Source organism: Falco biarmicus, chromosome W, assembly GCF_023638135.1.
Source record: "Falco biarmicus isolate bFalBia1 chromosome W, bFalBia1.pri, whole genome shotgun sequence".
In the NCBI taxonomy this organism is placed as follows: Eukaryota; Metazoa; Chordata; class Aves; order Falconiformes; family Falconidae; genus Falco; species Falco biarmicus.
This window is the reverse complement of record NC_079310.1, coordinates 629,705-643,100: the sequence shown is the minus strand read 5'-3', so window position 1 is coordinate 643,100 and position 13,396 is coordinate 629,705. Positions and strand designations below refer to the sequence as shown.

At 49.8% G+C, this 13,396-nt stretch overlaps 1 protein-coding gene across 4 annotated transcripts in view; it reads right to left on the bottom strand.

The window, feature by feature from the left end:
- The window catches only part of LOC130141888 (paired box protein Pax-5-like), a 151,708-nt gene that overhangs the window by 86,951 nt on the left and 51,361 nt on the right, over positions 1-13,396 (bottom strand). The gene's annotated exons all lie outside the window — the stretch shown is intronic.

Below are 13,396 nucleotides of genomic sequence, written 5' to 3'. Positions count from 1 at the left end.
CCAGGCGAAAGCCAACAGAGCAAGCCAGGGAGTTTTGCTGTGCTTTCTGGCATGTTGCAAAGTTCAAGCTGAATACATCCGTATCAACCCATAAACTCCCAAATTTCAGGGACTTTCAAAGACTGACAGAAACACACGTCCTTCATTTTCCAGAAGACTCGCTTTTCCTGTTGGCATCCCTGGGAGCCTGGTGACCCTACGGGGGTCAGGAGTCTTCTGCCTTCTATCTTGGGGGTGGCAACTTTCCCTACAATGTGATGTGAATTTCCCATCCAATCCCCAACGTGGAAAGGAGCTCAATAAAAAAACCCAAAAAACAACAACCAAATCGAACAGCACAACTTTTTCTTTCGTGTCTTCACCTATACCCAAGACTGGAATGGCAAGGACCACAATACTGCAAGCCAGTTTTCATTACGGCATGTTTACGAAAAAAGCCAAAAATACAAGGACAAAAACATTGTTCCTGGAAGATTTACGAAGCACTTTCTAGTAACAAGTCCTCAGGGATGTGGAGCTACAGAGGCAGGAGGAAGTGATCTCCATGGGGAACAACCCATGCGCTAACAGAGGGCAATGCAACTCCCCCAGCTTGGATCGCTCGGACAGGGAATTTTGTGCAGCAAACAAGGGTGCCAGGGAGGGCTTTGGAGGATACAGAAGTGTGAGGCAACCCTTCCCCTTCGCACACGCTGCAGGCATGCTTTGTGTGAGTGAAAACCCCAGGCAGGACAAAATGGGAAAATCTGGGGAATTACGTGGTGCTTTCTTTGCTGCGACAATGATTGAGAAGCTGAATGCTTCCTCCTTTCTGTCTTCTTCTGAGGAAGGGAAAAGGCCTCCTCAGCTTCAGAAAAAACACCTAGAAACATCAGAAATTGTCTGAACATAGGTACAGAAAATGAAGCAAAACAGGGGCAGGCTAACCAATGAGTATGGTACCTACAGGGTGCCTACAGGGTGGTGGTTCCACGTAAAGAGACTGTCTAATGACACCCACAGCCTGCTGCTGCTGGAGGCTCTGGACATCCTCCCTATCATGAAAGGCTCCAGCGAGGGACCTTCTACACAGAAAAACCATCAAAGAGCCCGAGTTTCGGCGAAACATTTCAGGTTTTATCAAAAACAGGTTCAGGCAGACATGCTGCTGTCTCAAGAACCATCATTTTGCCGCTCAAACGTCAGCTGAGCTGGAGACACCCCGGCACAGCACATGCAGTAAAACATCACGATGAGTAAAGAGCGTCAGACAACCAGAAGGGAACCCACTGCAGGTATGAGCCGAGCATCTCCCCCCACCCTGACAGCTGCCCCCGTTCTTATGCCAGAAGTGTATTTGGGGTTAAATTTTCAATTTTTTTCTCCACAGCCACAAGAAGCAGAGGGCAACCGTTTGCCTGAGGGGAAACACAGACAGGGGGCTGTGCCTTCAACAAAAACTCCCACTGGTGCGAAGCCTTCCAGCTTGGCAGTGCTTGAAAACCACTCATCAGGCACATAATCCGATGACAATTTCTTGCGTACCTTAATTCTGTCTGTTACTTAATGCCTTTTAGTTATTTAGGCAGGTCCTAATAACCGGTCCAACGCTCTTAGCCAAACGCAGCGTACGATGAGCGCAGTTCTTCTGCCTGGCTCCACTTTGCAGCCCCCATTTCGGAAAGGCACCTGCCGCCTCCAGCACCTCCTTCTCCCCCAGCCTGCCGGGTACGTCTCTGGACGTGACTTGTCTGGACTGACTCATACTTCAGGTCAGCTCTCAGCCCGGAGGAAACTTCTAGAGCATGGAGAATGAGCAGAGGAAACCCCTGCCTCTCCAAGGTTGCCCTTACTCGATTATATTTTCAAGGTGGGAGGAGAAGGGCTGTAACCCCCCCCCACACACACACGTTAAGATGCTCTCTTAGTGTAAGAGCTTCCTTCCTTTCAGACTTAATTATTTTTTTTCATTTCCGTGAATTCTGCCGCCACCAGATTTTTAAGCAGCTGCTATTCATATGAGCGGAGAGGAATTATGAAATGAGCCCTTTTTTCTGGCTTATCTCCACAACGGCTTTTTGTCGTCACACAGCCGGTTCTGTAGGTTGTCTCATTCGCTGACCCTCTAAACAAATGACAACCCAAAACTACAGCATTCTTCCGAAAAGCCAGCATCTGCACTGAGCAAGCTGCACAGCTCCTGGCCACTTCATCCCAGATGGGTCTCCGTCTCATCCTGCACGCTGTGTGAAACAGGTCCTGCTTTCCCACTCCAGCCGTGCTTTTTACATTTTCCATTGCAACCACACGGAAGTTTCCCCAGCGTCACAGCAGCTGGAAAGAACAGCTGGTAACTGGACATTAGGGTCATAGGATAATCCAGGCTGTAAGGAAGCTCCAGAGATCCCTCAAAGCAGGGCCAACTACTGGGCCCAGACAGGTCGCTCAGGATTTTATCCAGCTGGGTCTTGAAAACCACCATGGATGGAGACTGCGTAACTTCTGAGGGTAACCTCTGCCCTGCCTGCCTGTCCTTGGGGCAGGGAGAAGGGCTCCCTTGGACCCTGCAGAGCCTCTCCTGCCTCAGCTCATGGCCCCTGTCTCCTCTACTCGCACTGTGTGCGCGTTTGGCTCTTTCTAAGATGCTTCAGCCCATCAAGATCTCCGGGTGTTCACTAGCCGTGTAGGGAACGTACTTTGAGAAACTCATCTTTGTGGATTAAAGTGACGGACAAACGTAGGGAAAGCCTACAGAACGAGTGTCAAACAGCAGTAATTTCTGAACCAAAGGGTGGGCATTGTGTTTGCAACTGTGCAAAGCAAGCCTGAGGGATCCAGGCGTTTACTGGGGAATAAGAAGTCTTGTTCTATTCTTCAAATGCCGGTGCAAGCCCTTCCCCTCAAATACAACAGGAGCATGCCAGGCATTAAACAAACCAACGTGCAAGTGTGTTTACTCACAGATTTGTCCCTCCCTCTCTTGCAGGGCTAACACAGACATAAGGAGGTCATTCAATTTTGCTATGACATGATCTTGGCTGACTAGTACTGTTGCATGTTGCATGACGTTATCTTCTTCCACAGAGAAAACCAGCTTCAGGACAATCCCAAATCTATTTTCCTATGCAAGCGGAGCATCACCTACTGCTGTAATGTGCACGGATGGCTCCCCTACTGTTTCTCAAAGGGACAGAGACTACATGAGCAATTGTAAGTCTACTCATCTTGCTGATATATTACACTTTGATGTTTTATTGAAAATCTAATGGGCAGCCAGTAAATCACTCATCTCCGTCAGCTCTTGGGCAGAATCTGCTGTTTGACTGGCTACCTTCTGTGACTTTTTCTGTAATGACAGACCCTCTATCTGCTGGTGACATGAAACCTTGGAAGGAAGACTCCACTGAAGATAAAGATGAGGGGTATTATTTAAAACTTGCTGATATGTTAGACCTAGTTTATCTCTCTGAACTGAAAAAAATCAGCTATTTCCCGCAAAACACGTGATGAACAATCACTCAAAGCCGGTGCCCAAACTGCAAAGAAATGTGGACACTCTGGAAAGGTAACAAGAGGGGAAAGCTTTTCTTAAATTTCCCACCTCTGTACCACACATGGAAACCACAGCGAGATCACCCACTGCCTTTTGCAGACTCTGTGTTCCACTGTTGTCACTAAGCTGCAGGTGTAAAGCTGGTGTAAAGTGCTAAGGTGAAACCATGACTGGCAAAGCATCCCCTTGTGGTGTTACCCAACAGAAACAGTGCTAAGGCTGCAATTTCCAAACACGGTTTCCCCAGACCCTTGAGTAAAAAGCACACCACACTCCTCTTCGATGGCATTTCGAGTCCCTGAGGAGCTCCCAGCCATGTCTGAACACCAGGAAGCCAGTTCGACATCACAGGCTCTGGACCTCAGCTCCTGCAGGCTCAGTCGTGCATGTACGCCAGAGCCTCAGCCATGTCACTGTACCACATGTCACCGACAGTCCCTCTGCACGAGCCGGTGCACAACCTGGGCAGCCTGCCTGGGGGAAGAAACATCCCCCACTGCATCTGTACAGAGCAAAGAGCAAAGAGACAAGGACAAAGGAGATGTCAGCGCTGCAGACACAGCAAGGCTGGCCTTTCCCTTAACTTCAGAATTTGTATTTTCACATACGGTCATATCTGAGAGCAGTCAGGAGGAAAAAAAGGGGTTGTTAAAAACCAGGAATTCACTGCAACTCCTGAAGCTGTTATCTACCTCTGTATTTTGGGATCTTCAGTCCCTGCTGGGGCAAGGGGAGGAGGCAACAAACTGGACTCCTCCAAGTAGGAGACAGACCGACACGCTGCCCTGCCAGAGCCAGACATGGTCCCCAGTGAAGCCACATGAGCAGGGGGATGAGCCCCAGCAAGCCCTATGCGGCAGACGCAGAGGGAAGCAGCATCAGCGTAAACCCAGGCTGTCACTGGGGCTTCTCCAACAAAATAACATGCACTGGGAGAGCTCAAACACACCCTGAAATCCCCAGGACCCGTGCGCTGCTGTCCTCCCCCAGCTTGGTTTGGTTGCACCGATTTGGCCACATGTTGCTGGCAGGAGAGGGAAGAAGGAGGCATGGCCCAGTGGCTCTCTTTTTTTTTTTTTTTTCCTTTTGGTCCATTTCTTCAGGTTCTGACTCATTGCAGCTGAGTTGAGACAGAGAGACCCAGAAAGACAAGCAACGGCTTGTGGGTTTCCTTACGTGACAACAAGCACCTCCACGCTTTGCCAGCACAGCAGGGTCAGTGCGGTGAAACCCCAGCGCCAGTCCCAGGGCACTGCCCGCTAGGCACTGCAGACCCATGGAAACGCTCCCTACCACCTTCTGGAAAAGTCTGCAGAAATCCTGACCCCCCAAGATGCCTGTTGCTTCCAAAGCAGGAAAGCCAGTCACCGCCTGCTCCCGCTGGCAGGGACCCACAGGAAGGGACACTGAGCTCAGGTGGGGACACAGGGTATCTTCAGCTCTCTGCCTGGACAGAACAGTGGGCATCCCTTGCGTTATCCCACCTGGGTTTCTTCCCACCTGTTTTGCTTACCCAAAGACCAGACATTTCAGTTCCAGCCCTGCTCAGACAGACACCCCCAGGTATTCACGCAAGCTGCAGGGCACTTTTTAAAAGGATGATGCTGATGCAGAGAGACGTTAGAAGGATACACAGCTCCTGTCATGCTGCTTCCCCACCAAACTCCCTGCTGCCATGGCCCCACTGTCACGCAAAATACCAGGTGTCATACAACACAGTCTGCTGTGACTGTCACCACCCAACACATGTCACAACAAGGCGGCGCACATGGTGAGTTTTGTGCAGTGCTCAGAAGCTCACGCATAAAAAAACGCCTGTACAGGAGGGCAGAGCGGCAAGGATGCAAACGGGAGGTGTCGGCCCAAGGAACTGTGCTTTCTGCTGCTATTCGTAAAGAAAAAGGCTTTCTACTCATAAAAGTTGATTTGCAGCAGGAAGAAACACCATGGCAGGTTTCTTTTCTCCTTCTTGATTGTAAAACAGCGCAGAAGGTGGTGCATTGTCTCCATCCCATCCTGGCAGTGCAATGGAAGGATGGAGGGATGGGAGAGGAGACTCTGTCCCAAGGAGGCTACAGCCCCTCCATGGCACCGCAGAGAAGTCACTGCATGTGGCTGCTCTACCTTGATCTGCGCTGCTGGTGGAACTGCTTTCCCCTCCCCAGCCATTATTTGTCTTCTCCATCCAGACAGCATGACCCTGGGGGACACTGGTCCTCCCCAGCTAGCCAGTGCCCAAAGCTCTTAGCCCTGTGCTGCCTGCTGGGTCTTCCCAGTACCACTGTAATGCAAGTAAGTGACAGTCGCAGTGGTAGTGAACACAAATAGGAATCCTACACAAAGTTTCGCATACTGAAGGCTCAGCCTCCAGAAGCCAAGGGCAGTTCAGAGCAATGAGCTCCCTGGAACAGCCAGAGGGTCCTGGAAGATGGCAGAGCTCTATCCAACACCTCTGCAGAAAAACCCGTTATTTGACCACCATCTGGTGGGGCTCCCCACGAAACCAGAAGCTGCAGTTGGCAGCATCCTGTTAAAGCAAGCCTTAGCTCAAAGGGCTTTGCGCATGGAGCACCGCTTGAACAACCACCTCACGCAGGTGTCGTCTCCGAAGAGCTGCTGCTCCCTCCCAGGGACAAGCTCTGTTGTTATGGCTGAGCACTGCTACTCTCCAGTCCCTCTAAATTTCACCATTGTTGAAAGGTAATACTCGGGAAGAAAAAATATTACCAGCCGGAAAGCTCCTTCTGAGTAGCCTCTGACTGATGCTCTCCCTGTCTCTGCCCATTTTTACCACTAGCAGAGACGGGCAGCACCAGGAGCAAGTACATCTCCGCAGCACATACACATGCCCCCTGGGATGCAAGCACCCCCGTTCCCACACCCCCCAAGCACGGCTTGTCTTGGAACCGGCAGCAAAATCCCGCTGCCAGGCAATCCCCAGAACCAGCCAGCACCGCATCCCACTGTGTGAGCACGGCAGGGTCACCCACCTCCAGCGCAAGGTACCGCATCCTGCTCCTGCCCCGTCACGGGCCTGAGCACAGCGAGGGCGGACAGGCAGGCGGGTGGCTGAGCCACGGCTGCCCTTGCCCACGCTGCAGCCCCGGGGTGGGGATGCATTCCCTTCAGAATTCCCTTCGGAAAACAGCTTGACCCCCTGCAGCCCCCACACGGGGCGGGGGTCCCAGGCGCCCACGCTCCCAGCTGCTGTCCCTCCGCCACCCTACCCGCTCAGACCCCGCGCCCTTTCCATTCGGTAGGGGTATTGATCTGCTGGCAGCAATGGGCTGGATAATTAGCCAGGAATTAGGGTTTCTATTACAGCCAGGAGGCTGCCCCAGCTGATTTATCACCTGAATAATTTACTGTGATTGAAAGGAAATTAAAATGAACTCCATTTGACAACTGTGCGCTTTTATGGGCTTTAGTGAAGACTCAAAAGCCAAATTAATAGCCTAGTGTTGTTTAATAGTCTACTGAGAGTAAATACGGGAAGGTTTTTCCTCTCCTGATGTGCTCTCTTATGCTGGGGTTTAAAGTTGTTTTTTTTTCCCCTCCCACCGATAAAGCCACAGACTGATCAGAGGAGGTTTCAGCTGGGAGAGGCGCAGCTGTAAAAACCACAGAGCCACCCCGGCTCCTCACCTGCCTGTTTCTGCAGGTGGAGGGGCTCACGGCACAGGCAAAACGGGAGCAAGCCAGCAGCCCCATTCAGCTGCCCACCCTGGCCAGTTTCCACCGGCATGGGATGAGGGACCAGCTGCTGGTGGGAGTGGGATACGTGAGACGGCACCGGGGTAACACAGCTGCCCACAAACTCATCCCGCACCATGGACCCCCGTGCACGGCGGCACAGGGTGCCCACAGCAGGGACATGCCTTCCCACCCAGCTCTGCCAGACTCCTGCACACGAGGAGCAGACCTGTCTGCAGAGCTGGCAGATCGATGCTGATTTCTGCTTTTCCTTTTCCTTTGTCTGTCCGTCTGTTTGTTTTTTTTTTTTCCCCCTCAATTTTAGCATTTGCATCCATTTGCCAAGCTGTGCAGTTTTTTGTTTTCCTTTTTAAGTTGCTCTTCATTTACCGCACCCTGTCACACAAGCCTTTGCGTAAGAGCTTGCGTTTACATGCTCACATCACTTCTTCAGGTAGCAGATCAAGAAAAGATTTGACTCTGGATGTTCACATACAGCCATGAGATAGTTCCAGCATTGCCACTGTTACTGGTGACTTGTTACTGGTACTGCACAACTAGGGAAGCCACAAGCAAATAAATACTAGCTCTGCATTTCTCGTCACAAGGATCAAGAGTATACAGCAGCCTCTGTCCACCCAAAGGCAGTGCCCCTCCAGAAAAAAAAAAAAACCCACACACTATTCACGCTCCAGGGAGCAGGATGAGCACACACTCCTGCAGTTCATTCCTTCCCTCTGCCTCTCCAACAACTGCCCTCGGAGAGTGAGCGAGTCACACTTTAAAACACACAAATGGGTCACACTTTCTGGCTTGAAGTAGGACTTGCCTTGTTACTTCTGAAGATTAAACTCCAATATTGTAAGGAGGGGTGTTCTCAGGAGGCTGCATTCCTGCAAACACACCATCCAACACAGCTCCTCACAGTGGAAAAAAAGAGATTCCTCTTTCAAAGCTGCAGCACACTTGGATAGAAAGTAAAGCTTGAGGATTTTCTGAAGGACTTCACGCCCCCCCTCTTGGTCAGTTTAGAGAACTCCTTCATCACAACTCTTCAAAATAGAGGGCAATCGGGTTTCAACTTCATGCAATTTTTTGCCACCAATTCACTAATAATTTTTTTCATGTTCATTAGTTATCCACATTTCATCTGCCTACGCTTATCTCCAGACTCAGACTTCGCTGCGCTGCACATCATGAATACATACACTAGTATAAGTTTGCCAGGTTACTGTTTTCTACCTAAGCCCAGAATAACTACATTGTACCCAGAAATTAATCCGAGAACTGATACTCAGTTCAGCTCTAGCTAAAAGCAATGGGAAAGCATCAGTAACGGCCTGGGAATTATCTGCTATTAACAGCAAGCAATTCTCTTCCAAGTTGGTGACCTGCAAAGTGTTGAATCTGGTCACATCATGTTATGCCTCATTATGGCCTTGATCTAAAGTCTATTGAAGTCAATGGAAATATTCCTCTTGGCTTCAATGAGTATTCGATTGGACCCAAGTGTGAAGCTGAAAATACAAGAGAATCCATTTCTGTTGTGGACAGAAATAGAGCACAGATAATTCTCTTCTTTATTCGGAGGAAATTAATGCACTGCTGCTCCTATCAAGCTGATCCTGCTGTATATCCGTCACCCCCCGGTTTTCCCCTGTGCAAGCATTAATCCTGCTCTCACAGTCAGCAAAAGCACGTCAGCCTGCAAACCCCGGTGTTTCCTGCACCCGTCCAGCCTCCCATGCCTGAAGCCCTCCAGCTCATGGCTGTTTCCCAGGTCTTGATCTCCAAGAACATCTCCCGTCCATGCTTTGACTGGTAAACGCATGGTTCACACGACCGATCCCGCAGGTTCGGCCAGCCCGGGATGGCTGCCTCACAGAGCTGGGGAGAGCTCCTCCATCCCTCTGGCTGGAACGGTGGGAAACCAGCAGAGGACAGTCAGCCTCACGGCCACGTAGAGGGGCTTGCCGAGCACAGCCAGCACCTCCAGTTCCTCCAGCTAGATGCTTCTACTGGACTTTCAGGGGGGACCTTACTGCTCTCCACAACTACCTGAAAGGAGGCTGTAGCAAGGTGTGGTAGGTCTCTTCTCCCAGGACAAGAAGAAACGGCCTCAAATTGCACCAGGGGAGGTTTAGATTGGGTATTAGGAAAAATGTCTTCACCAAAAGAGTGGTCAGGCATTGGAACAGGCTGCCCAGGGAAATGGTGGAGTCATTGTCCCTGGCGATGTTCAAAAAACACGTAGACACAGCGCTTAGGGACACGGCTTAGTGATGGACTTGGCAGTCCTGGGTTAACGGTTGGATCTGATGAACTTAAACATCTTTTCCGACCTCAATGATTCCATGATTCTATTCTACGACCAGGCACCAGAAAATCCCACCATTCGGCACAGCAGCTCTGTGCACGGGAAGGGCATGGGATGAGTGCCAGTTCTGGATAACATCTGAGTTGCCAGTGCAGTGATCACGATAGGTGGGGTTTTGCCCCTGGCAGGGGCCAGGCTGCAGCATGTTGATCTGCCACGGCCGTAGCCGTACAGCACAACCCCATCGCAGGCAGGGAAAAGCCGCTCCTTGTGTCAGTAGTGGCTTTGTTCCGACGGAAGCCTGGATGTCAGCTGTGGAAGCAACACCCACAGCCTTCCCCGTGGGCACAGGGAACCGCACTGCAGAGCTAACGCACGGAGGAGCACCAGATCCACGCACCAGGATGCACGGAGAGAAGGGAACTGCTACCCATCCAGGAGGCAGACGCTGTGGCGGCTTTCCTTCTCTGAGACCTGAGGATTATGTGACATTTCAAGCTGTGAGCTTTGTCCCGGCCGATGAAAGAGCTGCATGGTGCTGGCGACCAGCAGCCATAAGCAGAACGGCTGCACAATGGCAGCACTGCAAACATGCCGCTATCTGCATTTCCAAATCCATGCCCAGGAATACGTGAAACCAGTTTTCCGCGAACATTAGCAGGCAGTGCGATTCGATCACAGGCTGTTTGCAAACAATGAGCACAAAAGGGCATGAACGTCAGGGAAAAGGCATTCATTTCGTACAAGAATTCATTTTTGCAGCAGGGCTCTGTCAAGGGGAAGCAGGCCAGGGCGCTTCTAAAGTGCTGACTATATGCCTTGGTTACTCCCCCGTAACGTAAAGACATGAGAGGACTCGACTCCGTTTGCACAGCAAGGCTCAGCTTCGGGCTTCCCAGCTCCCAGCTGCTCAACCTCACCTGCCATCCAACGTTTCTCATGCTCTGCACGTGCAGGTATCACATACCCACGCTGCAGAGTACACACCTATGCATGCACAGCTGCACCACTGGACATTCGGCTGCAAAATGAGGCACGTAATAGGAGATGCCTTATTTCTGTCCCCCAATACACGCAGGATGACGCAGTCTTTAATAATACGAGGTGGAATCCCTGCCTCACCCTGTGCATGCAGTGGGCACTGTTTTTGAACAAAGGACTGCCTGATACTTTATTTTCCTGTCATTGTCCAGTGGTTGCCTTCTCTTTCAGCGTCGTATAAGCCCTTCCCCAAAGACAAGTATTCATTCCCTGTGGGTCTCTCTATAGAAGGCACAGCTTACAGCAGCTGTGAAAACTCAGGTGATGCTTGTCAAGAACACAACATGTTTCGAGCCGAGAAATAACTCTCCATTTTAAACAGGTGAGCTGAGGGAAACATTGAAGATGGAAAAGTAAAGGAAAGAGATTGGAAGAACTTAAAAGTAAAGGGTTTGGCAGTGATGAGCAAGCACCCCCACACATCCCATCAAAACATATACCTGCAGGAGGGGCAATGCACGCTTTTCAACAGGCAAGCCCAAGTTTTGTCCAGAAAATTTATTACGAGGACTTTGGGCGGCAGAGGCCAGCCTTCAGCGGGGACAGAGCATGCTGAGGTTGCAAAATCTTTGCTGTGCAGACCTGTCCCCCCATGTCACAGCTCACCACGGCCAAGGGACTGTTCTCAGTGCACAAGCAAGGAGGAAGACTTAGACAGGCACCACAAAACGGGGAGAAAAAGGAGACAAATTGCTAGCGCATAGCAATTCTTCTGGTAAAATATCCAGAGCCTTGCTTAGGTGAGCAGCACAGGGACACCAACAAGTTTCTGTGCCCAGGTAAGACTAGGGATATTCATCTGGCTGCTACTGGCCCAAGATTCTAGTAAAACAGATAAGCAGTGGGTCAGCAGCTCCTACCAGACTTCTCCCCACACGTTGTCTCTATAGGGAGAAGCACCTTTTCCGTATTTTCCTCTACAGAAAGAACTCGGGACTCCATACATCCACAGCTGACTGAGTTCCTCAATCACTGCATCTGGGTTCTGCAGCACTCTGGACAACCAGATGCCAGAGGCAGGTCTTGGTTGACTGTGACAATCTATTGCGGACACAACTCTGGTCTTACAAGTCACATCCTCAGTATTTTGTCCTCATTGATTTGTTTGGCCTTACGAATTGATCCAGATAGCTTCTCCAGTTTGGTTAAGTATCATGACGGCCTTGCTTGAGTCACCAAAAGAGGTAAGACAAGACTGCTTCGATAAGGGGTGTAGCTCATACCATACCACATCCCTGTGAACCAGAGCTAATCATACAGACCATGACACTCACGTTGAAGGTCACACTCTACATGACACCAAAAAGCAGAAGCCGACCCCAAATTGCCACGAGCCTTTAACCATAGCCCAGCCTTCCAAAAGCAAACAATGCTCTGACCCATATGAAAGCCAATAGCTACAAAATCCATTTGTAATCAAACTTAAAAATGCCTAAGCGAGGCAGTTCTGCTAAGCACCTTTTTTACGTCATAGTATCACATTTCTTAGCGTCTATTTGACTTCCCAGAGCATGCAGAGAGAGTAGCCTGTTAACCAAATCAATAGCACCGTATCTCCGATCTCAATAAACTGACTGCACAGCCAGCCTAGTCACAGCTGCTTACGTGGACCCAAGGAGATCCTTGCGCCACCAACAGCCAGATATCCCGTATTTGACCATCAAGACAATACTTCAGCAAACATCCTTCTGCAATTCTCTCATTCTCCTAATTAAACCAGTAAAAATTCATCTCTGGATAAGCGTTCACTTGCTCCTGCACTCCCTCCCTTGAGCTACAGTTCTGCATGACTCAGAGACTTCGGAACACAGAAACGAATAAACCATCCTCTTTCCTCACTGCTCTCTTTATTAAGCTTTTTTTTTTTTTTTTTTTTTTTGGCATGGAAAAGTTTCCCAGGGACAGATCTAACACCGCACAACTTCTAAGTGACCGACACTGAAAAGGCTTGCTGTAGGAGTGGGACACAGTGCTTGTCCTCTCCCAGCGTCACCCCTGTTCAGATGGGACAGCCACCATCTAGTGGTACGTGAAGGCCATTTCACCTTGCAGAGACACTTGGGCACTCCTAAGGAGCGTTTCAAAAAACCAAATTGACCTCAGCACCTTCTCCATCTTTTTCCCGCTGGAGTTCCAATCCGCAGAGCTTCTCAGCAAACACAAACCAAGGGAAACCACGAAATCAGCAGAAGCTGGTGAAAAGCAAATGGCTCTACGAATTAAATACCAAATGACAGACTTTCAGCACATGTAACTAATTTTTTTTTTCCCAAGAATTTTACACCGATACCTATTACTTAACTGGAGCCACGACGGTAGTAGGCTACCGTAAGATAATCTCCAGTGGCTTTCAAATGTATAGATTTCCCCAAGAGAAATCCAGTGTTTGTGTGCAGTCTGAGAAGTCCACCCACCTTGACAAAAAGCAGGTCTGATATGAAGAACACTGAAGATTAATGGCCAAATACATCCAAGCTAGACCAGTATCAGTGCTGAAAGTGATATCTTCATTTCTACCTCCCTCTCGGCAGCTAAATTAAAGGCTGCTGCCCAAGGAGAAGAACACAGAGAGACCCAGTTCACGAGTTTCAGCGTGTGCTTCTCTACTGTGCCTACAAAAATGGAACTTTCCCAAAAAATTAGTACCAAGTCCTTCTCAAACACGCTGCTAATCTGTAGGTGCAACTAATTTACTTTCAGATACTAATTGGGTGTTTCTTTCAGCAAATGGCCAATTACATGCCTAATAAGCCATTCCTGGATACAAAATCCAATTTGTGTGCGCCATCAGGCTAACTATGAACCAAAATTAG